Source organism: Dipodomys merriami, unplaced genomic scaffold (genome assembly GCF_024711535.1).
Source record: "Dipodomys merriami isolate MVZ:Mamm:240054 unplaced genomic scaffold, mDipMer1.0.p SCAF_1, whole genome shotgun sequence".
Taxonomy (NCBI): domain Eukaryota; kingdom Metazoa; phylum Chordata; class Mammalia; order Rodentia; family Heteromyidae; genus Dipodomys; species Dipodomys merriami.
The window spans coordinates 59,617,903-59,645,707 of NW_027202270.1; positions in this window are offsets into that span (position 1 = coordinate 59,617,903).

Consider the following 27,805-nt stretch of genomic DNA (forward strand, 5'->3'; position numbering starts at 1 on the left):
GTGCATAGCTTGGTAAATTTTTTAACAATATATGGAACTAGCTGCCTGTCAAATAGCATAGTACAAATACTTCAGAAACCTCTTTCATAGTCCCCTCTAGACACTCCCAATCACGAAGAAAACTACTATTCTCACTCTAACAAGACAAATGAGTTGCCCTTATTGATGTAATTTTTACAGAAGAACTAATGCACTATGTATCTTTTCTTTATTGTTTTATTTGTTTGATAATACATTTGTGAGATTCATCTATATTGTTGAACAGAGCTATAAATTTATAATTTCCACCAGTGTATGGTATTTCATTATGTAAATATATTTCATGTTATTTAGCCAATCTTTTCTTAATGGATTTTGAGCTGTTTCCCTTTTGGGCTTAATTCAGGGATTGCTGCTCTGAACATTTTAATGTATGTCCTTCAGAGAATAAATATTCTGTTTAGCATATTCAATTTGCTTAGCATATCTGGCTTGTACAGTATGCACGTGTTCACATTTACTAGTCATTACCAAACATTTTCTCATAGTGCCTGTGTCAATTTTCACTATCACCAGCTGTGTACAAAAGTTTTAGGTGCCATACATCATTGTCAACATTTATTATTTTACTATTGATAGTTTTTTTCTAATATGTACATAGTGTGATATCACACTATGTTTTTAATATAATGATTATGAGATTTTTATGTCTATTGGCTGTTTAACTGGAGTGTCTTCTAGTGTTTATTCAAGCTTTTTGGCCATTTTCCCCTAATGATTGCTATCTTTCTCAAACTAATATACAGGGATTTTTATGCCTTCTAGATAAACTCCTATAACAAAAATCAAGAACACATTTTTATACTCTCAGTAGACTTGAAAATATTTCCTGAAAGTGTAAGTTCAAGAAAAGAACTAACATCATAAGCATAGTGAACATTCAATAAATGGATTTGGTAGTATATTACACAAAGCAGAAAATAGAATTGTAAAACTGTGAGTTAGGTCCATATATGGAGGAATGAAAACTGTTGAAAGGCCTCCTACATGTGACTGTGGGCTTCACAAAAGGAGAGAGAAAACAGGACAAGCACAATACCTGCTAAGGCAACAAAGGAGAATTTCTTTTGAAAAAATATGAAGTAAAACATTGTAGATACTTAGTAAAGTCTACGCCCCTTTCCTCAAGCTGACAGAAATAAAGAGAAGTATAATAAAGAGAAAGATAATAAAGAGAAAGCAAAATTATTGAATAGACAGAAAATAACACATATTACCTACAAAGAAAAGATAGCTAGCCAGACTTCTGACTTTATTAGAAATTATATGAGTCAGGAATCACTGGAATTGTCTATAGAGAATTAAATCTGGAGTATGAATATATATATTTAATACAAGTATTTCTTAAATGAGATTTAGAAATAGAAAGCCACAGAATTGAAAAGGCTATTTATAATAGCCTTTGCAATCCAGCCCAGGCAGAAAAGTTTGTGAAATCTTTGTCAACTGACAGCTGGATGCATTGACATACGCCTGTCATCCCAGCTTTATAAAAGCTGCAAATAAGAAGCAACATGGTCCAAGCCAGCCAGAGCAGAGCAATACACAAGGTTCCATTTCAATGAAAGAAGCTGGGGTTGGTGGCACACCTCTGTCTTCATTGAAAAAGGTGGATCACAATTCAAGCACCGACCTACACAAGAAGTGAGACTCTGTCACAAAAATGAGGCTGGCAGAGTGGCTCAGCAGCACAGCACCTGCTTAGCAAGCACAATATCTTGAGTCAAAACCAGGAACAAGGCTGGGAAGGTGGCTCAGTGGTAGAGCGCTTGCCTTGCATGCCTGAGGCGCGGGTTCTATTCCTCAGCACCACATAAGCAAAAATGAAAAAAGCCAGAAGTGGCACTGTGGCTCATGTGGTAAAGCACTAGCCTTGAGCTGAAGAGCTGAGGGACAGCGCCCAGGTCCAGAATTCAAGCCCCATGACTCGACCCCCCCCAAAAACAACAACAACAACAACAAAAAAAAACAGGAACATATATATATATATATATATATATATATATATATATATATATTCAACATTTAGAAGCAATATTCATATTTACTTGTCCCCTATTTTAATTAAAATCTTAAATATTAATGATTATCTTTCATAAACTGATATATGAAGATATACTCAAAATTGTATTTTCTTTATTGCTCCCTTTTTATTTTTTTTTCCTTTTTATTTTTAAAGTGGTCTGTGTTTTAGACATTGTCTGAAGGTTCCAACATTGGGAGCTGAGGAGGACTCTTTACTATATACTAAATCCTCATTGGCTTTTGGTGGCATTGATGTTTTCTGCTAGGGTCCATGCTATTACACTAGAGCGTTATTAAAGTTCTATTAGGATCCACAATTTAGGAAATTACTGGTAATTATTAGGTCGGTGTAGAAAGCATATTGATAAGGGTAAGTGCCAGGCTAAAATATTTTTAACATCAAAAAGAAATGCTGAAAAGAAGTTGGATATATCTACTAACACCATCACTAAAGAAATCAATTAGGAATAAACAATTCTAGATAATCACTGGGCCAAATAACTGTGTGTTCTAATGTCATTTCACCCTGCCTGTCACCCTTCCCTATGGCTGAATGTTTAATGGAGCTTCTGCTATCCAAGCTACATATTGTAATGTGTAATGTAATGTGCTTCTCAGACAGAAAAAATTAAGTTAATTACCCCTTTTGTATCACTTAGCTGGAATAAAATACTGTTTTCCTGTATAAAGCAATGAAGAGTTTGTACATAATGGTAGATAGCAGAGGCATGATACAGACACAATAATCCAGAAACTGATATGTAAATAGGCTGGGAACAATGTGGAGCATGAAAATAATTTCACACCAATAATTATAGAACAATGTTTATTTATTCTGTTGCTTCCACTAATCTCACTTGTTCTTACATACTACCCATGTCAAATTTTATTTTTTAAGATATCAGTGAAATGAGATGACAACTCCTAAATAGCTGCATTGACTATTAACCTGGCCTGGGGATAGATGGATGGATAGATAGATAGATAGGATAGATTAGATAGATAGATAGAGATAGAGATTTGTGTGTGTGTATATATGTATGTATTCTCTGCAGGAGGAAGATCTATTGATACAGAACTTTACAGAGAAATGCTGAGTTCACTGAATCTCTCATCAGGTGATTTCTAAATGCTGACTTCCAGTTTTCTGAAGGAGAGTAGTAGATTGAGATGGGGCAAAATTGTTTCTTGTCACACATTTTTATCCATTTATTTGTTTCCTTTTACCATCATTGGCTCAAAATGAAAACACAGACACTCCCAGGAGATACCCAAGTGTTTTCTATTGATATATACAGATGTCAGAAAAAGTAGTTACTCTCAAAAGATTAGAAATAATGGAAAGTGGAAAAAGATTTTTTTTTTACCTTAAGTTGAAAGCTTACATAAGCACATTGTGCCCAGAGGCAAGGGAGACTCCTTGGAGCACTGGTACTGCCTAAGAAGCTAAGGGCAAGCTTATTTCTCTCACTGGCTTTGGTGTTTGTTTTTATATCTACTGCTTTCTTCCAATGAAGTTCATTAGTTTAGTTAGCTAAGAATTGAGATTGGTATTAGATTAGATTTTAATATACTTTAAACATTATATAACACTTCATTAATCACCTCAAAACACTAAAATATATTGGGATGAAGCTATGTGGAATTTTATCAGAAGAAATTTCTCAAGATTTAGCTTTCCAATTATATGCTTTTAAATAAAAACTTTTGTCAAGCTAAAATCTACTTTTCTAATTTCCAAACACAACAAAAGCTTATAATTATTGATTAGTTACTATAGTTATTATGTGGCAAACAATTTGCCTGAATGATTCATTTTAATTCTTTCAACTACTTAATGAATTTCTTCAAATTTCATACAATGATAAAATAGCATGGGCAAGATTTGAACTCACATTTGTTTGACAGTAGAGTTAAAGATTTTTTTATATGAAGTATATTTTCTCGCATCCTCCTAAAACCTTTTCAAACTGTCTAGAAAATAAATCAATGGTGCTATTGCATTTTAACTTCAAGTTAAGTATTCTCATCTCTCCTTCTTTCCTGACCTATAACATCCTTCTTTGCATTTATAGACGATCTATAGGTAAGAGACAGCATAATAGAATACAAAAATCCAGATGTGCTCTAATCAGTTTATCTCAGAGAAAGGTATGCATGCTTCTGATTACTTCACTTCTAATGAAATTAGACAAGAATCTCTACTTCAAAATACAAGCCATGAAATTTGGCCGTGAAAATTTTTTCTTTGAAATTATGTAGGGGTTTTTAAGAATCAAGAGTAGGAGTTAACTTTTTTGCAATTATGTATTTAATCTTTACATACCAAGTAATTTTGGACCACTGAATGTTTTACAGTGATAAATCAGTCAAAAATAGTGCCATAAGTATAGACATTATGCAGTCTAGGCATCTGAGACTATATTTATTCAATGATAGACATGCAGACCGTAAGTTTCCAGGATATCTCTAAATCTGTTGTATCCTTGGGAGAAAGTGCTAGCTGTTTTTCAGTATATTTTATTAAAAGTGAATTTTGTCTCAATTATACATATATATGACATATTTCAGTGATTGTCATTCCAGATCACTCTGTGTTCTCTCCAGTAACAATACTTCTGCTAATGTAATGACTTTTTATTATAGTATTTATTTATCTTAATGTCTTTGTAAAAAAATAAATGTTCCACACATAAGAGAAAACATGCAGTATTTGTTTATCTCAGTCTGGATTATCTCAGTCATCAGCATGGTGATGATCTCAAGTTCCATCCTCTTCCTGCAAATGAAAAAATTTCATTATTCTTTATGGATGACTAAAGATACATATGACATTTTATTTATCCATTCATCTCTTGATGGATATCTAGGCTGATTCCATTACTTGGATTGTCTGAATCATACCTCAATAAATGTGTATGCATGTAACTCTATTTTAAGCTCATTCATGTGAATATACATTCAGGTGTGACAACCATACATGGTAGTTTGAATTTGAGTTTTCTTTTGGAATGATCATGTTTATTTTCATAGATGCTACAGATGCTAATTAACATTCCCACAGAGTTCTAAAGGTTTTCTTTTCTCTACATTCTCAGCAATGTTTACTGCTTTTTTAGTTTCTTGATGACTACCATTCTGAGGGATACTCAATGTAGTTTTGATTTGCATTTCTTTACAGATGAGGATATTGAATATATTTCCCTGTTATTTATTGGTCATGTCTACTTTTTCATCTGAGAACAGTCTGTTCATTTATATACCCAGTTATTGATTTATTTATCCTTTTGATGTTTGAGTATTGTCTAATTCTAATTCATTCTTATATTCATTCTATATTCTTATATTCATTCTATATTCTTATTCATTGCCAGTTGAATGACTGGCAATGACTTTCTCCCATTTTTTTGTAGATTGTTTCTTCATTCTAGCTATTGTTTCCATTTATTTGTAGATTAATTTAAATTTGATCCAATCCCATTGGTCACTTCTTGCAATTATTTCTGAGCTTTTACAGTCTTAGTCAGAAATCCATTATCCATAGTATAAAACGATAAGTTTATCTTAAAGAGTGTCCCCTTAGTAGTTTTAAGGTTTCCAGTCCTACATTAACTTTTTGTATCCATTTTAAATTTGTTTTTATATAAGATGAGAGGCCAGGATCTATGTGGATATCCAGTTTCCCCAGTAGCATTTTTTGGAGAGGTTTTCTTATCTCCAATGTATATTTTGTTTCTCTGTCCAATTATTAGTCCTGGTCCCTCTCTCCTATTTCTTTATGTTTCTGTTTTTGTGTCGACACCCCATTATTTTTGTTACTATCTTCTGTAATATAATTTAAAGTGGGTATATCTCCAATGTTACCCTTTTTTTGCTCAGGATTGTTTTGACTATTTGGGATCTCATGTGCATATATTTTAGAACTGACGTTTTTCTATAAAGCGGTCATTAGAATTTTGATAAGATTGTACTGGCTTTGCAGACTGCTTTTGTTAATATGACCACTTTTTACCATATTGATTCTCTCTATCAATGAATATGGAGGGTCTCTCCATTTTTCAGTGCCTTCTTAAGTTTCTTCCTTCGGTGTTTTAATTTTTTATTTTAGAGGCTTTTCATATCCCTTAAGTTCATTCCCAAGTACTTTGTATTTTAAGGGTATTGTGGAAGGGATATTTTTCTGGATTTCTATCACAATATGTTTATTTGGGTATGTAAAAAGGTACTGATTTAATATGTTTATTTTGTATATTATTACTTCACTTTAAATGGTTTATCAAATCTAAGACTTTTCTGGTGACTCTTTAAAATCTTAGATTAATTTACTGTCTTATTTGTATTCCTTTTATTTAATTATCTTGCCTTGTTGCTTTAGCCCAGAATTCAACTACAACATTGACCAGAATTGGAAATAGTGTATATCCTTACCTCATTAAAAATACTAGAAAAATGCTTTCATTACTCCACATTAAATATAATGTTGGTATGGCCTATGTAGCCTTTATTATGCTGAACTATGCTCTTTCTGCTCCTAGTTTCCTTAGGGTATTAATCAATTAGAGCTGGAATTTTGTTACTTCTGTTGCCTCTACTGAGAAGATCTCAATTCTACTTACAAAGCTTGGGTTGTGTATTATACTTATTGATTGGCATGTGTTAAACTATCTTTTATTCTTAGACTGAAACCAACTTAATTATGGTGAATGATCTTTTAAGTAGGTTGATTTGCAAATAATTTATTGAAGAGCTTTGGATCTATGTTTATCAAATATGTTGTTATGTAGCTTTGTTTTAGTGTGTGTGTTTATACAGTTTGGGTATTAAGATAACACTGCCTTCATAGAATGCATTTTAAGTGTTCCTTACCTTTCTATTTCATTGAATAGTTTAAGCAGCATTTTGTTAGTTCTTTAGATGTTGTCTAAATTATATCAAATAATCTACCTTCTGGACTTTTTCACTAATAGTATATATTTTATGACAGCTTCAATCTCATTGCTACTTACTGATCTGTTAGATTTTTTTGATTTCAATACATTTATTTTTAAAATGTGCAAATAAAATTTTGTATATAAAAGACATCTATGAAAACAAATACTCAATGACATTTAATTACATGTCAGAATTTGAGTAAAGACTGATGCTTGTTTTCTGAAAATGTTATGGTTTTGCACTTACTCTTCAATGGTGTTGTATGAAACTAGTGGATTCCAAATATCATTTGCTTTTTTTTTTTTTTTTTTTGGTCGGTCGTGGGGCTTGAACTCTGGGACTGGGCGCTGTCCCTCAGCTCTTCAGCTCAAGGCGAGTGCTCTACCACTTGAGCTACAGCGCCACTTCCAGTTTTCTGGTGGTTTATTGGAGATAGGAGTCTCACAGTCTCTCCTGCCCAGGTTGGCTTTGAACCGCGATCCTCAGATCTCAGCCTCCTGAGTAGTTAGGATTACAGGCATGAGCCACCAGCGCCCGGCTTATCATTTGCTTTCATGTTGACAGTACTACTGTTAGATTTTTTTATACTCTCTCGATTCAATCTCATTAGAGCATATGTGTGTTAAAATTGGGTATATTTCCAAATTATTATAATACAACTAAAAAATAATCACTAATGGTCCTGTGGGTTTCATTGTTATTTGCTATATAATAGTCTCTTTTCATACCTAATTGTGTTAATTTTGTTCTTATTTTTTCTTTTTGGTTACTTTGGCTAATGGTATGTCAATTTTATATTTTCAAATAACCAACTCTTTCAGCATTTTCTTTTAATTCTTTTAAGCCCTATTTTATTACTTTTAATTCTGTTCTTTATTACTCCTTTCTTGCTGCTTGTTTTGTATTTGGCTTATTCTAGCTTCTCTGAGAGTTTGAGGTGCATCATTAAGTTACTTCTTTTAGAGTTTTAATGTCCTGATGTATGGGCACAGAGCTATAAACTTCCCACTTATAACCACCTTTGCTGTATATGCCAAACATTCTGGTAATCTATGTTTTCATTTTTATTTAATTCTAGATATATTTAAATATACTTTTTTCCATGACTCATTGATTTTCAAAAATATATTACTCTATCTCATTAAGTTGTATAGTTTTAGGTTCTGTCTCTCTTTATCTTAAATAATGTTTGTTTTATTTAATGAGTTACACTGACAGTCAGTACACATATATTTATAATTATATTTTATTGATACACTTCTCTCTATCAATTTATAATGACCTTTGTATTCTCACTACTTGCAGAAGCAAGAGTGTTTGGTTGTATATAAATATAATGACTCCTACTTGTTTTAGAATTACATTTACTTGGAATATCATTTCCATTTACTTGACTTTCAGTCTGCTTAAGTCATTGCTTCCTCTTTTGTCTGTAGGAACTATCAGCACTTTTGATTCAGTGGATTTCTTATGAAGTCAGAGTTTCTCTGCAGGCGCATACTAGGCTGGATCCCAGTTTGGCTTTTATTCTGGGTTCCTAAACAGAGGAAGATGTAAGGAAATTTAACTTCTAATGTAGTAAGTTCACACAAGACCTTTTGAAGATCATTTTCTAACATGGCACCTTTACTACTTTGAGGGGAAGGAGGAAGAAAAGAGGGATATTTTAGTGTCAGTATGCTATGAAGATTATGTGTCTCCAGTTTATATGACAGCAATGCTGATGTCCATGCTTTTTAAAGATTCTTCTGTTTGAGGGGGATTTTTTACACCCCTAACCATATTTTCTTCAGTGCCACCACCATACTCATGGCTAGGCTCTCCTTTTCAGCCAGTAATTAGCTCTCTGCACTCTCATTTTTTTTCAAGTCTCTGCTCACAACTACATTGTGATATTTTCTGACCATTACTCACTTTAAAAGGAAACTGTCGGGCTGCAATCTTCGCTTAGTCCTCTAAAATATCTGACCATCACCAGGTGCCTCCTATCCACTGTCTTAGAATCTTCCATAGCCATAGTTATTATTAAACCACATAATGTTAGAAGACTTTGGGTGTCCAGATGAAGCCAATTGATAAATAAGCTAATTAGTCCTAAGGTTTGCAATTTTGAATGGATCTTCCCTTGCAAGCTGAAGTTTCTTACGCTGAAGAAAGAAGAAAAGGCCAATCTGAATTTGTTCCAGAGAGCATCTGTGCCATAAGAAGAATCTGGAATTAAATTTATTTTCTTCAAACCACTTACTATTCAACAATGGACAAAGAAAAAAAAACAAAGGAAAAAAATTAAATCTGTTTAAGTAAGTGAAAATGGAGTCACAAGAAAACTTATAGGATTGAGCAAAAGTAGAATTAAGATAAAGGTTTGTATCAACCATAGCCAACATATAAAGTAGAAAAATCTCACATAAACAACCTAACAATGCATCTGAGAAAAACAAACAAAATAAGAACAAATTAAATGCCAAATTAGGAGATAAATAATAACGATTGGAGCAGGAATAAATGAAATGAATATCAAAATAATACATAACAATCCTGAAACAATGAAAACACCTGGTTCTTCAAAAAGAATGAACAAAATAAAGTAAACTTACCTAAGAAAAGGAGAGAGATGATTAAAAGAAAATCAGAAGTGAATAGGGAAACATATCTGAAATAACAGAACAATAAAAGATAATTATTATAAACAGTAATACACCAATATATTTAGTAATTTAGAAGAAATGAGAAAATTCCTAGATAAGTATACTAAAACTGAATCATAAAGAAATAAAAAACATGAATAGACCAATCACAAGTAATGACACAGAATCAGTAAAAGTCCCAACAAAGAAAAATCTATGACCACATAGTTTCACAGTTGAATTCTACCAATTACAGAAAATAATAATAATAATTCTCCTGATGCTATTCCCAAAAATAGGAGAGAAGGAATTCTTACAAATATATTCTATGAGTCCAATAGTACCATGATATACACATCAGATAAAGGCAAAATGAAAAAAATAGAAGACTACAGGCCAATGTATCCTTGATGAAAAATCTTCCAAAATACAAATAAATAAAGAAATAAATGCTGTGTCAACAGCACATTGGAAAGATTATTTAAAGTGACTGAGTGGGATTCATCCTATAGTTGTATGATGGTTAAATACAAATCAGTAAATGTGGTGTATCTTGTCAACAGAAAGTAAAATTTATTAAAAAAATCATTAATTGATTAAAAAAACACAGAATAAAATTCAATATCCCTTGCTGATTAAAAAACAAATGCTGAACAAATTAAGCATACAAGGAATGGACCTCAACATAATAAAGATTATTAACAATAAGTTAACATCTAATTTTCCATTGAGTGGGAAAACAAAAACCAAAAGAAAAAACATTTTTCCTTAAGATCTGTAAAAGATGAGGACACCCAATTTTACTATATTAATTTAGTATAAGTCTTGAAATATCAGCCAGAGCAGTCAGCCAAGAGAAAAAATCAAACAGCATGCAAATTAGAAAAGTAGACATATAATCATTACTGTTTGCAGATGATGTGACCTTCTTTGTAGAAATACCAAAAAAATCCAATAAACAGCTACTGCAACTAATAAAATAATTCAATAAAGTTGTAGGATACAAAATCACTACATACAAACCAGTAGCATTGAAAGGAAATAAGGGGAGAAAAGAAGGGAAGAGGTGACACTTTCCAGAAAGAAATGTACTCATTGCCTTAATAAGCAACTGCAAGCCCTCTGTACATCACCTTTACAATAAAAATAAAAATAATATATAAAATAAATAAAAATAAAGGCATGTTCTTCTTTCCTCCAAAAAATTATTAGCATTTTTATATGCCAATGGCAAATTAACTGAATAAAGAACAAATAAATTTCATTCATAATAGGTACAGAAGTAAAATATGTACAAATAAAAGCCTAAAAAGTAAAATTTCTACAATAAAAATTATGAAATATCAATGAAAGAAACTGAAGAGGACTCAAAGAAGTTGAAAAATGTCCTGTGTCCATAGATTTTTAAAAATCAGTAGATTTTATAAATTGAATGCAATTCTTATCAAAATAACATTATAAAAATTCTACAAAGCTAGGAAAAAAAAACAAAATTTATACGATGCCACAAAAAGCCCAAGTAGCCAAATCCATTTTTTACAAATAGAACAAAGCAGGAAGTTAAAAAGCTGAAATAATCAGACAACGTTTTATTGGCATAAATGACACATAAAACAACAGTTCAGAATAGAAAGCCTAGAAGTAAACTAACACCTTTACAACCAAGTAATGTTGAAAAGAAAATGTACTAGGAAAATCTTTTGTGAGAAAGTGTGTCTTTTCAATGAATGGTGTTGGTTTGTTAAATATTCATGTGAAGAATGAAAGTACACGCTAGTCCCTAACCAGTTACAAATATTAACCAAAAGTGGATTAAAGACTTAAACATAAGATTTGAAACTATGAAAATACTAGGCAAAAACTTAAGAGAAATGCTTTAAAACATTGCAATAGCCAAGAATTTCTTGGACAAGACTCTAGTCTCACTGACTTTCCTGCCTAGCCTGGCTTTGAACCCTTGTCCTCGGTTCACAGCCTCTTGAGTAGCTAGGATTACAGATGTGGGCCACCAGCACCTGGCCCTGGCCAGGACTCTTCATAGTACAGAAAATGAAAACAAAATATAGATAATGTGGTTACATAAAACTGGAAATATTCTGCATAGGAAGGAAATATTCACAATTAATATTTTAATTAAATTCACAATTAATATTTTAATTAAATATTTCAATTAATACATCAGGATACAATAAACTCCAAAAACTTAATAGCAGAAAACATATCTAATTTGAAAATGAGTGACAGTTCTAAAATATAGAATGCATGCAAAAGCCAAGAGAGCCTCAATATTATTAATAATCAGAGAAATGTAAATCAAAACCACAAGGCAGAATCACCTCTCACCATGTACCTTGTACTAATGGTGACTAAAGATGACAAGAAGTGGTAAGAATATGGAGAAAAAGTCAACCATTGCACAATGTTGGCAGAAAAGTAAATGTATTAAGTCATTAAGGAAAAGAATGTGGAGGGTCCTCTGAAAAATTAAAAAGTGAAATACCATATGATCCAGCAATGCAATATTTATATTAACTGTGTAACCAAAAGAAAGGAAATCAGTCAGTGAGATAGCTATCCTCTCTTTTTCATTACAACACTATTCAAGTAGTCAAGATAATTGGAACAACCTATAAATGTCCATCAACTAGTGAATAAAGAAACTGGGATACATATATGCAGTAGAATACTATCCAGCTATATACAAGAATGAAATTCTATCACTTACAATAAAATGGAAGGAATTGAAGATTTTACTGTTACATGAAATAAGCCAGGCCCAGAAAGTATGACATGATTTCACATAGTTGTAAATACTACCTCTTGTACAAGTTAAAAGGGAAATAGTGATCACTAAAGGCCAAGGACAGTAGGGGAAGGTCTAGTGGGAAAGGCTAATCAGTGGGTGTTAAGTTACAGTGAGATTTGAGACAGTTCTGAGATACTAACATACAGCATGGTTACTACAGTTCATAATTATGTATTGTACTTTTCCTAAAGGTAGAATAAGAATTTTGGACATTTTTACCACAAAAATGATAGCTCTTTAGGAGATACATGTGTATCTTTTAAATCTGAACTTTTTCTAAGTTCATTTAATTTTGTTGTAAAGATTCTGTACGGAGGAATTACAGTTATATGAGTAAGGCAATGAGTACATTTCTTGTTGAGTATTATTACCCCCTCCCTTGTTTTTCTCCTACTATTCCTTCTCTTCCCCACCTCCCCAAGTCCTCCCCCAACATAGTGTCTTGTGAGACTCATTGTTGCAATGAGTCATCCTATGTCCTTATTTCAGCATTTTGTTGTTTCCCTTCACCTCTCCAAATTAGATAAATGTATCTTATGATGTAGGGTACCAAAATCAAATACAGTGACAACAGGGATATACTATAGGGGGAAGAACATACAAAAGAAACAAAAAAATCACATACTATATTAACAACAACAACAAACAAAAAAAATGCCCCTTGTATCCACATCTTGGGGTTCATTTCTCTTAGCATCATCTTATGTGGTCATATGTATATAGCTTTTGAGCTTTTCTGCTCATCGGATAAGATTATCATGTTACCTATATTTCTTTGGGTCTGGGGTACTTCACTTAATATCATTTTTTTCAAGTCTTTCCATTTCCCTAATAAAGACTCAGAAAGACAACAAAACAATGAAAGTTTGGACAAGTAGAATTGCATTAAACTGTAGAGCTTCTGCACAGTAAAGGATATAGCTATCAAGATCAATAGAAAGCACACAGATTAGGAGAAGAGCTTAACTAGCCATACAACAGACAAGGGCCTCATATCTAAAATGTACTTAGAACTCAAAAAATTAAATCCCCCAACAACAAATCCTCAAAGAAACAATTACCCGATTAATAAGTGGGCTAAAGAATTAAAGGGAGACTTCTCTGAAGAGGAAAGAAGAATGGCCAATAGACTTGAAAACCCAGAAATGAACCTGAAGACCTTTGGAGCTAAAAAACTAGAATGGAAGAAAGATAGCCTCTTCAGTAAATAGTGCTGGCAAAATTGGTTAACTACTTGTAGAAAACTAAAGCTAGATCCTTATATATCTCCTTGCACCAGAATCAAGTCCAAATGGATCAAAGCAGACACTCTGAAAACATTACAGGAAGGAATAAGAGAAACCCAAGGTTGCCTTGGCACAGGTTGAAATTTTCTTAATAGAGACCCAGAAACACAAGAAATCAAACCAAGGTTGGACAAGTGGGATTGAATGAAATTGCAGAGCTTCTGCATGGCAAATGACATAGCTAGCAAGATCCATAAAAAGCTCATGGATTGGGAGAATATCTTCACTAGCCATACAACGGACAAGGGTCTCATATCTAAAATATACCTGGAACTTAAAAAATTAATCCCCCAACAACAAATCTTCAAAGAAACAATTGCCCAATAAATAAGTGGGCTAAAGACTTAAAGAGAAACTTCTCTGAAGAGGAAGGAAGGATGGCCAATAGACACATGAAGAAATGCTCAACCTCTCTAGCCATAAAAGAAATGCAAATCAAAACAACATTGAGATACCACCTCACTCCAGTTAGAATGGCTATAATCAAGAACTCTAATAACAACAGAGGCTGGAGAGGATGCAGACAGAAGGGAAACTTACTGCAATGTTGGTGGGAGTGTAAACTTGTTCAACCACTTTGGAAAGTAGTATGGAGGTTCCTCAAAAGACTCCACATAGAGCTCCCATATGACCTGGCAATCCCACTTTTGGGCATTTACCCAAATGATCACAAACAAGACCACACTAAAGCAACCAGCACAACTCTGTTTATTGCAACATTATTTACCATAGCTAAGATATGGAACCAACCTAGATGCCCCTCAGTAGATGAATGGATTAAGAAAATGTGGTATATGTACACAATGGAATTCTATGCCTCCATTAGAAAGAATGACATTGCCCCATTTGTTAGGAAATGGAAAGACTTGGAAAAATTATATTAAATGAAGTAAGCCAGGCCCAAAGAAACATAGGTCCCATGGTTTCTTTTATTTGCAATAAATATTATATGTCTGAGTCAAGCAGAAATGGTCAGATAAGTTGTTGTTAGGGAATGAACCCCAAGAAAAGTATTCAAATTTTTTGTTTTTTTTTCCTTTCATGCAATTGTTTCTATCATATTTATAAGATGATTTCTATGTTGCTTTGTATGTCCCTCCCCCACGGTATATCCCTTTTCACTGTATTTGATGTTGGTATAATTTGTGGAGGGGAAGGGAAAAAAAACAAATCGTTTAACTAAGGATACAGGTGTACCCATTGCAACAATGAGCTCTACAAGTATTTCTGTCGAAAAACGATCTTAACAACTTTGGTGGGGGTAGGGGGGAGGATTAGATGGGGGGAAGGGAGGAGTATGGGAAGGGATGGGAAGGGGAAACAAGGAGGAGGCAACAATGCTTGATAAAAAATGTACTAGTTATCTTGCCCATATAATTGTAACTCCTCTGTATGGTATTCTCACAATAAATAAAAAAGAATGGCCAATAGACACATGAAGAAATGCTCAACATCTTTGGCCATAAGGAGGAGACTACAATGCTTGATAAGAAATGTACTCATTATCTTGCTCATGTAATTGTAACCCCTCTGTACAGTATTTTCACAATAAAAAATAAATTAAAAAAAGAAATGTAAATCAAAACAATATTGAGGTTCCAACTCACCCCAGTAAGAATGGCTATAATCAAGAAATCTAATAACAACAGTTTCTCGAAGGGATGTGGCCAAAATGGAACCCTACTATACAGTTGGTGGGAGTCTAAACTTGTCCAACCACTCTGGAAAGCACTATGGAGGTTCTTGAAAAGACTCCACATAGAGTTCCCCATGACCCAGCAATCCCAGTTCTGAGTATTCACCCAAGTGATCACAAACAAGGGCATACTAAATCTACCAGCACAAGTATGTTTATGACAGCATTATTCACCATAGCTAAGGTATTACACCAACCCAGATGCCCCTATGAATGGATCAAGAAAATGTGATATATAAATCTGAACTTTTAAAGTGAAGCTTACATCCCAATGAATGGTTACAATAAGGAAGATAATGTTGGGTGTCAAAAGCTCATTTCCAGTGGGTTTTTTGACAACAGAAGACATTTCAAGGTGTTAGCATGAGTCATGAATTAGCAGAATGAGGAAACAGATGGATAACTTCTTTGAGGATGTTGGAAATTATGTAAATTTCTGAAGAGGTAGGTGTGTGCACACTACATATGTTGCTACTGGCAACTGTACTCAAAACTCTGTGCTATTTTTTGGCTTTTTTCTCATGGCTGGTACTCTACCACAGTAGCCATGTCTTCAGTTCTAGCCTTTTGCTGTTAATTGAAAATAAGAATATATTGGATTTGTCTACTTAGGCTGGCTTTGAACTGAATTTCCCAGATTTCAGTAGCAAGGATTATATGTGTGAACCACACTCCTACCTTTGTTGTCATTTTTATTTTTTCTTTTAATTATAGGGGAATGAGAAGGTTAATATTGTTGTAAGTTTAAGGGATATAGTCTGTACTGAAGAGAAAACCATGAGAGAAAATAATAAATGTTCAAGGGAAGGTTTTTTATTTTTTGTTTTTTTTTAAATTGTGAAAATACTGTACAGAGGGGTTACAATTACATGGGCAAGATAGTGAGTACATTTCTTATCAAGCATTGTAGCCTCCTCCTTTGTTTCCCCTTCCCATCCCTTCCCATTCCCTCTCCCCCCACCCAATCCTCCCCCCCACCAAGTTGTAAAGTTCGTTTTCGACATGACAACTTGTACTTCTCATTGTTGCAACAGGTCCACCTGTATCCTTATTTAAACGACTTGTTTTTCCCCTTCCCCTCCACAAATTATACCAACATCAAATACAGTGAAAGCAGGGGTTATACTGTGGGAGAGGGACATACAAAGCAACAAAGAAATAATATTATAATTGCGTTAGAAACAAATGCATGAAAGAAAAAAAACATTTAAAATACATATCTTAGGGTTCATTTTCCAAACATCACCTTATCTGACCTTTTCTGCTTGACTCATACATATACTAGATATTGCAAATTAGGGAAATCATGGGACCTATGTTTCTTTGAGCTTGGCTTACTTCACTTCATATAATTTTTTCCAAGCCTTTCCATTTCCTAACAAATGAGGCAATGTCATTGTTTCTGGTGGAGGCATACAATTCCATTGTGTATATATACCATATTTTCTTGATCCATTCATCTACTGGGGGCATCTGGGTTGGTTCCAGATCTTAGCTATGATAAATAATGCTGCAATAAACATAGTTGTGCTGGTAGCTTTAGTGTGGTCTTGTTTGTAAACATTTGGATAAATGCCCAAAAGTGGGACTGCTGGGTCATATGGGAGCTCTATGTGGAGTCTTTTGAGGAACCTCCATACTACTTTCCAAAGTGATTGAACCAGTTTACACTCCCACCAACAATGAAGTAAGGTTCCCTTCTGTCTACATCCCCTCCAGCATATGTTGTTATTAGAGTTCTTGATTTTTGCCATTCTAACTGGGGTAGGTGGTATCTCAATGTTGTTTTGATTTGCATTACTTTTATGGCTAGAGAGGTTGAGTATTTCTTCATGTGTCTATTGGCCATCCTTCTTTCTTCTTCAGAAAAGTTTCTCTTTTGAGGAATATTCTCATGAAAAATTGAGAGCAGTTGGAGATGCCATCCATTTTTCTAGTTATCTTTGATGTTAATGTTACCCTGATACAATCCGAAGCTTAGAAACCAATTATTTAATTTGTTCTAATTACTGAAGATATTGTCCATCATGGATATTTGACCAGAATATGTCAAATACGATCCTATCAGGGCAAATTTGTTCTTAATTCTCCTGTTCCAAAGTTTCTGCATGCTTGTCAGAGCACACCTTCCCGTTTAGTAGGGTGTTTAGTGAAGTAAACCTGTATTGTATTTTTGTGTACTTGGTACCATTGGTTTGGAGGTTTTTTTCTTCTCAGAGACAAAGGCTTTAAAAAGAAAAAAGAAATTATATAACTTCAATAGTTATACTTACAGAATAAATCTGTTTTGGAGTTTTATGTATAACAAACTGCTAATACTTATCTTACAGAGTAAAGTAATGTTAAAAGTTTATGGAAGTACCTCCTTACAGGGCAGGCAAATGTGCAATACATGGGCAGATTGGGAGGAAATAAATACTGACAATGTTGATGAAGATTTTTCCTAGTCATTCTTACTGCTTGTGCAAGTAACTGTCAAGAACTGCATTTGCTCATATTTAAATCAGAAGTAGTCCAGTTAAGACAGTTTATGTCACAGTATATCCTTGAAGAAAGATATGAGTTTGTGCAAAGTTTACACACACAGAAACATCCATAACTTCTGTCTTCTTAAAAAATGAGCTTCACAACCACTTTGGAAAGCAGTATGGAGGTTCCTCAAAAGACTTCACATAGATCTCCCCTATGATCCAGCAATCCCACTTTTGGGCATTTACCCAAATGTTTACAAACAAGACCACACTAAAGCTACCAGCACAACTATGTTTATTGCAGCATTATTTACCATAGCTAAGATATGGAACTAACCCAGATGCCCCTCAGTAGATGAATGGATCAAGGAAATGTGGTATATATACACAATGGAATTCTATGCCTCCATCAGAAAGAATGACATTTCCCCATTTGTTAGGAAATGGAAAGGTTTGGAAAAAATTATATTAAGTGTAGTAAGCCAGGCCCAAAGAAACATAGGTCCCATGGTTTCCCTTATTTGCAATATCTAGTATAGTTATGAGTCAAGCGGAAAAGGTCAGATAATGTGATGTTAGGAAAATGAACCCTTAAATATGTATTTTAATGTTTTCATTTCTTTCATGCATGTGTTTCTAACGCCTTTATAAGATTATTTCTTTGTTGCTTTGTATGCCCCTCCCCCACAGTGTAACCCCCGCTTTCACTATATTTGATGTCAGTATAACATGTGGAGGAGATGGGGACAAACAAGTCGTTTAAGGATTCAGGTGGACCTGTTGCAACAATGAGAAGTACAAAATGTCATGTCAAAACCAGCTTTACAATGTCGGTGTGGGGGGGAGGGGGGTATGATTGGGTGGGGGGGGAGGCTGGGAAGGGAGGTGAAGGGTAAACAAAGGAGGAGGCTGCAATGCTTGGTAAGAAATGTATGCATTATCCTGCCCATGTAATTGTACCCCCTCTGTACAGTATGTTCTCAAATAAAATAAAATAAAATAAATGAGCTTCATTCTTCTTCATACATAAATTCGATCCTACTATATATATATATTATATTTGCTGTTCATTATTATCTGGTTTTATAAACTCCAGTTGTTTTCCTCAAGTAGGGAAGACTTTTTATTTCCTTTGAGGTAGTATAGATGGACATTTACTTTTTTACTTTGAAATAAAACATAAAGAACATTAGTATTATATGGCAGACACAGAAAGACAAATACCACATACTCTTATTGTGAAAAGTAGCAAGTTAATCTTTTTCTTTTCTGTGCTGGGGATTGAACTCAGGGCCTTAGGCAAGCTTAACCAGTGCTCTACCATGGAGATTCATCCTTAGCCAAATAAGTCACTTGTAGAACAAGAAGGTATAGTAGTCAATAGAGACTGAGAAAAGGGAGGAGGAGGTATAACAAGTACAATAAAAGCCACTAAAACAGAGTACGGAATTACATCTGGTTTTTCTTTAGCACAGAAGAAAAAATTCCTGGTTAAATATCTGTGATGTGTTTCAGAATATTTAAAAAAGCAGAGCTTGAAATTCTCAACATACACAAATTATTAAGGTTTGAAGATATGCACATGTTTTTAAACCTGATTTGACTATTATATATTACATATGTGTATTAAATTACCATAAAGTACCCTACAAAGATGTACAAATATTATGGCTCAATAAAAACCCAGCTGGTAGCTTTCCACACCTCCATTCCTCCTTAATCACATTTCATTAAATCACATTTGCCCACTTCATTTCAGTGTACTCCATTCATATTGTTTTAAAATTCTCTTCATTTCTTTGCTATTCACTTTTCAATAAAATATTTTAGTGCCTTTCAATGCAAATGAATCACGGCTCTTACCCTAGTTTTGTGAGATGGAGGTAGAAGGCCAGAAGACAAATAGGCCAAACAATAATATATAGGGTATATTAAGATATATTCTACACTGAAGATAAAATAATGTTGTAGAATTTCCAAAAATGAAGGACTGAATCAAGGAGGAATATGTACATGAGTATAGGAGTGTATTAAGACAAATTTAAGTCAGATTAAGGGCAGACATTGAAAATAGTTGAGGTTGAAGATAATAAGGAAAGGAGACTGAGGAAAGACATGGCATATGTAATATATATTATTAAGTTAATATGCAGAAATCAGACCTTAATCTGGATTATAAATACAAGAATTATATTTTAGGAGCTTTTTTTAAAGACAGAAGATATATAGAGGAAAAAGGTCTTGAGTTTGTTTTTAAACATGATGTGTTGTGATATCCAGGGAAAATAATGAGATGAAGATAGCCCTGAAAATGACTACAATTCTATTAATCAAAATGATATAGCAAAGGAACAACATAACACAAAGTACATATGATATGTATGTACATCCAGGATGGACTGCCTTTGTGTTGTCATTTTCCAAATGAAGAAATTGAGACAAATGTTTCCATAACATATATTTTTTGTTTGGTTTGGTGCTAGGCCTGGGACTTGAAGTCAAGGTCTAGACACTTTTACTTAGGCTGGTGCTCTACAGCTTGAGCTAAATCTGCACATCTAACTTTGGAGGTTAATTAGAGAAGAGATAAGTCTCACAGACTTTCTTGCCTAGGCTGGCCTTTGAACCATGAACCACAGATCATAGATTCCTGAGTGGCTAGGATTATAGCATGAGCTTGTATATGTTTGATAGATTAATAAGAGAGAAAGAAACAGTTGTCCAGAATAGTCTTCACCAAATTACCACTATAGGTTTCTTCAGTTGCATCACTATAGTTTTAGTCAAAGAAACATACTTATTATTAGTAGAATAAGGACTTGTTATTGTTACAAATTAATCTAAGGAATTATGTGAACTGCTTAGGCAGTCCTATAAGACTCTTACCTCTTTCTTTGGTATTTCCTGAAATCAAAAGGGCTCACAGTTGGAATGATAAGGTAAGCACACAGAGAACATGAAAGAAGACCTGAAGAATAACTGATATCCACTCCATTTATCACCACCACCAACAGGCATACAGGTGATACTTGGCTGAGTCTCTTCCTTTGATAATTTATCATTCTTCTAGATCAGAATTCAGAGATTGAATGAAGATGCCAAGCATATAAAATGACATGAAGAGATGACTGCTGCTTTCCTATCGTGTGACCAATCCCCAGGTTTCCTGGGAACCAAGTAAGAGAATTTTAGTAAATATAGTTATAATGAGCCCAAAAGATGTTGTTAGTATACATAAAGCAAAGAATTGTGCCTTTGAATCATTCCTAAAACTTCCAAATAAATACACTAGTCAAACTCCTTTCACTTAACATGATGCAACTATGATGGATACAACCCAAAACATGCTGAACCACTTATTCAAATACCACCTCCAGTTCTTTCACACATTTTTAGAAGAATCTTTCTCCCTAGCTGGGTCTCTCTCCCATCTGATTGCTTAAAACAAAATAACATTCCAGAAGTGTTTTATATCCAGAATATTTAAAGAATTCTGAGATTCAGTAGCATCAAAAAGCAACCCAATTTACAAAATGAAGCATTGTCTTAAATAGGCATTTCTCAAAAGAAGACACACAAATAATCACAATAGGCATATAGTGAAAGTGTTCATCATCACCAACCATCTTTTCATCCCAGCATGAATGGCTGTTATAAAAAGACTAAAGCAATAAGAATTAGAGAGTATGGAAAGAATATAATTTAATAATCAATTATGGAAAACAGTGTGTTGGTTCCTCAAAAGATAAAATAAAACTACAATATGATCTAAGGACCAAACTACTGGGTCTATCTCCAGAGCAAATGGAATAGTTCTGACAAAGACATCTGAAATTCCATGTAAATGGCAGTAGTATTCACAACACAAGGATAGAGAAAGACCTAAGTGTGCCGTGCTGATGGAATAAAAAAGGAAAAGGTGTACATGTAAGTGATAAAATTCTAATCTGCCATAGAAAAGAACAAAGCCTGTAATTTGGGACAACAAAAAAGGAACTAATAATTATACTAAGCGAAATATAGCAAGCATTGGATGGCAATAACACATGACGGCAATCATATGTGGAATTTAAAATTTTGCTCTCATAGAACTAACAGCACAATAGTGGTATCTAGAGACTAGAGAACATAAAAAACTCCGTAACAGAGAGATATGGAGAAGGTTTTTTCAGTGAGTCTAAGTCATAGTTAAATAGGGATAAGATGTTCTGGTGTGCTACTACACATGAGGGTTGCTCTAGATAACAAAAAAGTAGAATGGATATTGAATGTTGTCACTATAAAGAGAGATAAATGGAATAGATACATATAACTTGATATAAACATTATACAATGTATACACATATGTACTGAAAATCATACAATACTCCATTAATATGTATACTTTTACTTATTGACTAAAATATGCTTAAATACAATTCAAAATTAAAATGAATTTATCTAGTAATAATGGGTAGGAGGTGGAGGGAGGGAATTAATTTACTGATGGCTACATACAAATATTAATGAAAATAGGAAGGAGGTACACATAGCTATTATAAACCCTAAATTGTGTAGCTAATCATTTGGTTTGCCTGGTACTTACGAATTTATTTTCCATTTCTATCCTTTTTTTTCCTATCCTTTTAAGAAAGTGTATTCTGCATTCTCTTTGCCAACAACAAACATATCAAATCACCATTGTTCCCTGTCTGAGTGATTGGTGTGTGGTTGATGACTTATTTCTTGAAAGACTGGTCCTTCATCAGTGTCAGTTGTATTGCATTGCTGGGTTTTTGTGGTTGTTGACTTCTAACCCAGATCATAGTGGAGGTATCTCAAGAAATTGTCATCATTTCAGAAATTCTTCTTCTTACTTCTACTGTAAAAAGCATCTCAGTTTTCCCAGAAAAGTGATAATCAGTCACCCAAGCCAATAGTAGCATTAAGTTTTTGCCTGTTGATTCACCAGGCAGAAATGAAAGCTAGCCAGATTCAATATTTTGTGATTCTGAATTAAAATTTTTGTACCAATGTTTTATTCCAGTTACTATTGATTCCTATAAGACTATATCCCACAGTGGCAGTGTAAAATAACTAATTTTGCTCACCATTGATAGGCCAGAAAGTTAGCAAGGACTGACCTGGTCAATTCTCACTTGATGAGATGTGTGTAAGGGCAGCATTTTGCTGCTAGGACAGCTTGTGAAAAGTGGCATACTTGCATGGCTGGCCATTGCTAGAGAAGGTCAGCTTGGCTGTCAATGCCTATCTATGATCTTGCCATCAGTGTATGAGGACTCCCCCACACTTCCTTGCCAGCATTTCTTGTTAGTTGTATTCTTGATGATAGCCATTCTCACTGTGCTGAGTTGGAATATCAATATTATTTAGACTTGCATTTCCCTCTCCTCAGCATTCAGTGTATAAGTGAGGAATCAGGAGTGTTCCTGCTCTAGCTTGGGATTGCTGAGCAGATCTGCTGATTTATATTTTATTTCATTTATGCAGAGTATCACACACAAGAGCAGTCTTCTGTCTCTCCAAATCCCTGAATATATCTTACTAAATTTATGACACTTTATCAAACAGATGGTATTAGACAAATATATGGCTGGCTGGCCAGACGGATGGGCAGGCAGACAGATGGATGAATGAATTAATATAGAAATATAAATAACTTCATTAGAAATATATTTATTTTGTAAGCATAATGCTCAGATATACTAATGACAGTTTCATGGATAGGGCAGTTATAAACAGAAGAATCACACTCATATATTTACAAAGAAATAGATCAAGAGAGTGGTTCACACCTGCCATCCTGGCTACTTGACAGACAGATATTGGGAAGATCTGAGTTTCATGTCAACTCAGGCAAAAATATGTTCATGAGACTCCATCTCAATCAATAAAAAGGCAGAGCATAGTGGTGTGCACCTGTCATCCTAGCTACCCAAGAAACATAAATATGTTGATGAAAGTCCAGGCTTATACAGGCAAGAGGCAAGAACTTAAATCGCAAATGTAACTAAAGCAAAAATGGCTCTAGGTATGTCTCAAATGATAAAAACCTGACTAGCACACATGAACCCCAGTGCCATAAAAAATATAAAACAAAAACAAAAAGAGAAATAAATAAGAAGTGAACATATAAATACATGCCACTATGGCTACTAAATTGTGTGAAGCAGACTTTATGACAAGGATCAACTGCAATATTACAACTGATGACCTGTGTTTTGATGAGATCCAGCAATAACCACAATGAGTCACCTCTGTGTCGGCAGTTGCCACAACTGCTGGCTTTCAAGGAATGATAACTTGCACAGTGCAGATGACAAAAAGGGACATCTCTGCATCTCCTGAAGAAGCTCCAGCCAGTTTTCCCAATGTATACAATGTTGACACACAAAATCAACATTGTGATAATGTGCTTTTGAATGACCAAATTTGCAGAAAATGAGTAAGTTGGGACATTTTCGTGGTCTTCACACAATTAGAAATCTAGTATTAGAAGTAATATAAAATGAAATGTATAGCAAATTATAACACATACTGGTAAAAATTTTTAATTATGAGAAAAACTAAAAAATGCTAACTAAACACCCTAGAAAAGGAAGGGATTGTGAGCTTGAACATAGTCTCTAACACCTAGCCAACATGCAGAATTATTAAGTTATACTTTGAATTCTAGCAACAAAAAAGTAACTGTTTTGTCTTTGGTTGCTTATTGTTATTGTGGTTATCTTTTTCTTATTTTTTGCACTTGGCTCTTTTTGGAGTGTAGGTTTGCATTCATTTTATGTTGTCTCCTCATTTTGAAATAATTCCATGACACACTGACATGAGCATTCCCAATTAAATTCTCATTTTCTGTGCAATGCTTCTGTGTCTTATCAAGCACACAGAAATCCATGTTGCATGCACTCATATATAGAACATAATTTTGATGGAAAAATTATCGATGAACACAAAGCAGTACTATTACCTATTGTCTCCTTCTCCCATTGCACACAAAATCATGTCCAGACCCATCAGTGTATAAACTGTCTTCTTCAGGCAAATGCAGCTTAACTTGTTAAAAGCTCCTGGAGTTTTATCAGCTTAGTGTCAATGCAGATAAATGATGCATTGCCTATTTATTTATTTTTAAATACAGTTACATGAGCAAGGTAATAAGTCCATTTCCTATTGAGCATTCTTACTCCCTCCTTTGTTTTTCCTCTACCATCCCTTTCCTCCCCACCTCCCCAACTCCTCCCCCGACCCCACAAAGTTGTAAAGTTCATTTTCAACATAGTGTTTTGTACATCTCATTGTTACAATGGGTCATTCTGTATCCTTATTTCAGCATTTTGTTATTTCTCTTTCCCTCTCTAAATTAGAAAAATGTATATACAAGATGCAGGGCAATGCTTGGTAAGAAATGTATGCATTATCCTGCCAATGTAATTGTAACCCCTCTGTACAGTATGTTCTCAAATAAAATAAAAAAAATTAAAAAAAAAACAAGATGCAGGGCACCAGAATCAAATACAGTGACAACAGCGATTGTACCATGGGGAAGAACATACAAAAAAATCACATAGTATAAGTACAGTAAAAAGAACAACAAGAAAGATAAAATCTCTTATGTCCCTATCTTGGGATTCATTTCACTTAGCAACAGGTCATATGTACATAGCTTTTGACCTCTTCTGCTTGTCCTAGACATATAATAGTTATTGCAGATAAGGGAAACCATGGGGCCTATGTTTCTCTGAGTCTGGCTTACTTCATTTAATATAATTTTTTCCAAGTCTTTCCATTTCCTAACAAATGGGACATTGTCAATCTTTCTGATGGAGGCATAGAATTCCATTATATGTATGTATATATACATACATACATACATATCTATCATATTTTCTTGATCCATTCATCTACTGAGGGGCATCTAGGTTGGTTCCATATCTTAGCTATGGTGAATAATGCTGCAATAAACATAGTTGTGCTGGTAGCTTTAGTATGGCCTTGTTTGTGATTGTTTTTAATTTCATCATAGTTGTATTACTTGGCTAATCCACTCATGTAAAATTTCCACCAAATGCTTTGGAGTGAACTGGACAAACAAACTTCATGGGTCAAACTTCTAAATATATGTTAGTAATGACAAATGAGCTGAGTTTTCTATTTTATATGAGTCTATCCTCTTCAATAATCAAATGCATAATGAAGAATAGTTCATCATTGAAAGTCTTCTGCAATATTAGAAGAATCTCTATAACCATATGGTTATTAAGCTGTTGAAGTAACACAGTATTATTTTTGAAAGTGATCATAGCACTGTGTGAAGGGGTGGAAGTGTGCTAAGGTTCCTAATAGTATGTCAGTTTTATACTTCACTGCCCGTTTTAGTAATATATGTATGTCTTTATTTTTAAATAACAGATAGGGTACAGAAAACAGGCTACAAGTTAAGATGAGAATATCCAGAAACTGAAGCTCTGTTAAGGAAAATAAAGAGAAAATTTCTGTCAATTGAGGTGAACTAGTTTACTGTAATATACAAATAAGGTATTTTTCCTTGCAAATTCATTAATTAGTTAACTCAGCATACATTAATTGAGTACATATTCTGTGTCTGACATTGACATTATTTTGTATCTGGCATTGGAATACATGATCTCAGAGTTAAAGTACATGCATCTGGACAGGTATATACATGTGTGATTTTCTAGAGTGGTATTTATCTTAGAATCTGTTAACTTCTGTAAAATAAACTTCTGTAAATAAACTTCTTAGTATTATTTTTAATATTAGAAAGAATTGATCAGCTCAGGAAGTGAAAATAACCTGGAAACCAAAGTATTGTTCTGCAAAACAAACTTGCGCAAAGTAAGTATATTTTAAAAATTAAAAATTTCAAACAGCAAAAAGAATAAGCTCTAATTAAATAACTTATGTTATATAAGTATAATCACTAAAGTGACCATAATTGTGTTACTTTAGTTTGTATCCTTCTAGATTTCAGAACACCTCAGTATGAATACTACACATATTCAACTAACACCATGAACTAAAGTTGAATGAATTGATTCATATATACATATATATACATATATATGAATACGTAATCTTATATCTGTAAGTTTAGAAAGTATAGGTGTTTATGTATGCAAATTGACACTGTACAATCTTGGTTGTATTAGTTCTTTCCTTAGCAATTTTTTTTCAAACAAGAGATAAAATATTTTCTTTTTTTTTTCTTTTTTTCTTTTTTTGTCTGTTGTGGGTCTTGAACTCTGGGCTTGGGCATTATCCCTGCATTCTTCAGCTCAAGGCAAGCTCTCTACCGCTTGAGCCACAGCACCACTTCCCAGGAGATAAAATATGTAGCATGACTTACTAGTGATTCCAAATGAGTCACATTCATATTAATAAAGATATAACATTACTCACCCACTCACAAATGTGATCAGCTATATTGTCAGATTCACAACTCTACTAAAGAGTCATGTCAAACCTCTCATTTGGTTTTGCTCCTGGTGCTCCATATACATGGTAGCATTTATTCTTCTTTGGCACTATGAAAATGTGGTCAGAAAATGATGTTAGTTGACCTTGGACGTACATTCCATTCAATTCCCTGTGATGAAACTTTTCAGACATAACTAAAATACAACCTGAGGCTCAAGACAGAAGTGAGAATTGAGCAATTTAACAGAGCCTAAGAAGACTATGTGCTGTTTTAAACATCACACCTAATTTAATGCAATTAAGCATGACTGACACTTTCTTTTCAGGAAGGAATTAGAAGCAATATGGCAATGAGAAAGAATAACTTCCCATACCTCAAACAGACAGCTCTCCCCTGGGTGAAGTTGAGCTAATTAGCAGGGCACAGTGTCGACAATAGAGGAGAAATCTAATGTCAGCTACTTCCATGGACTTTATTATCA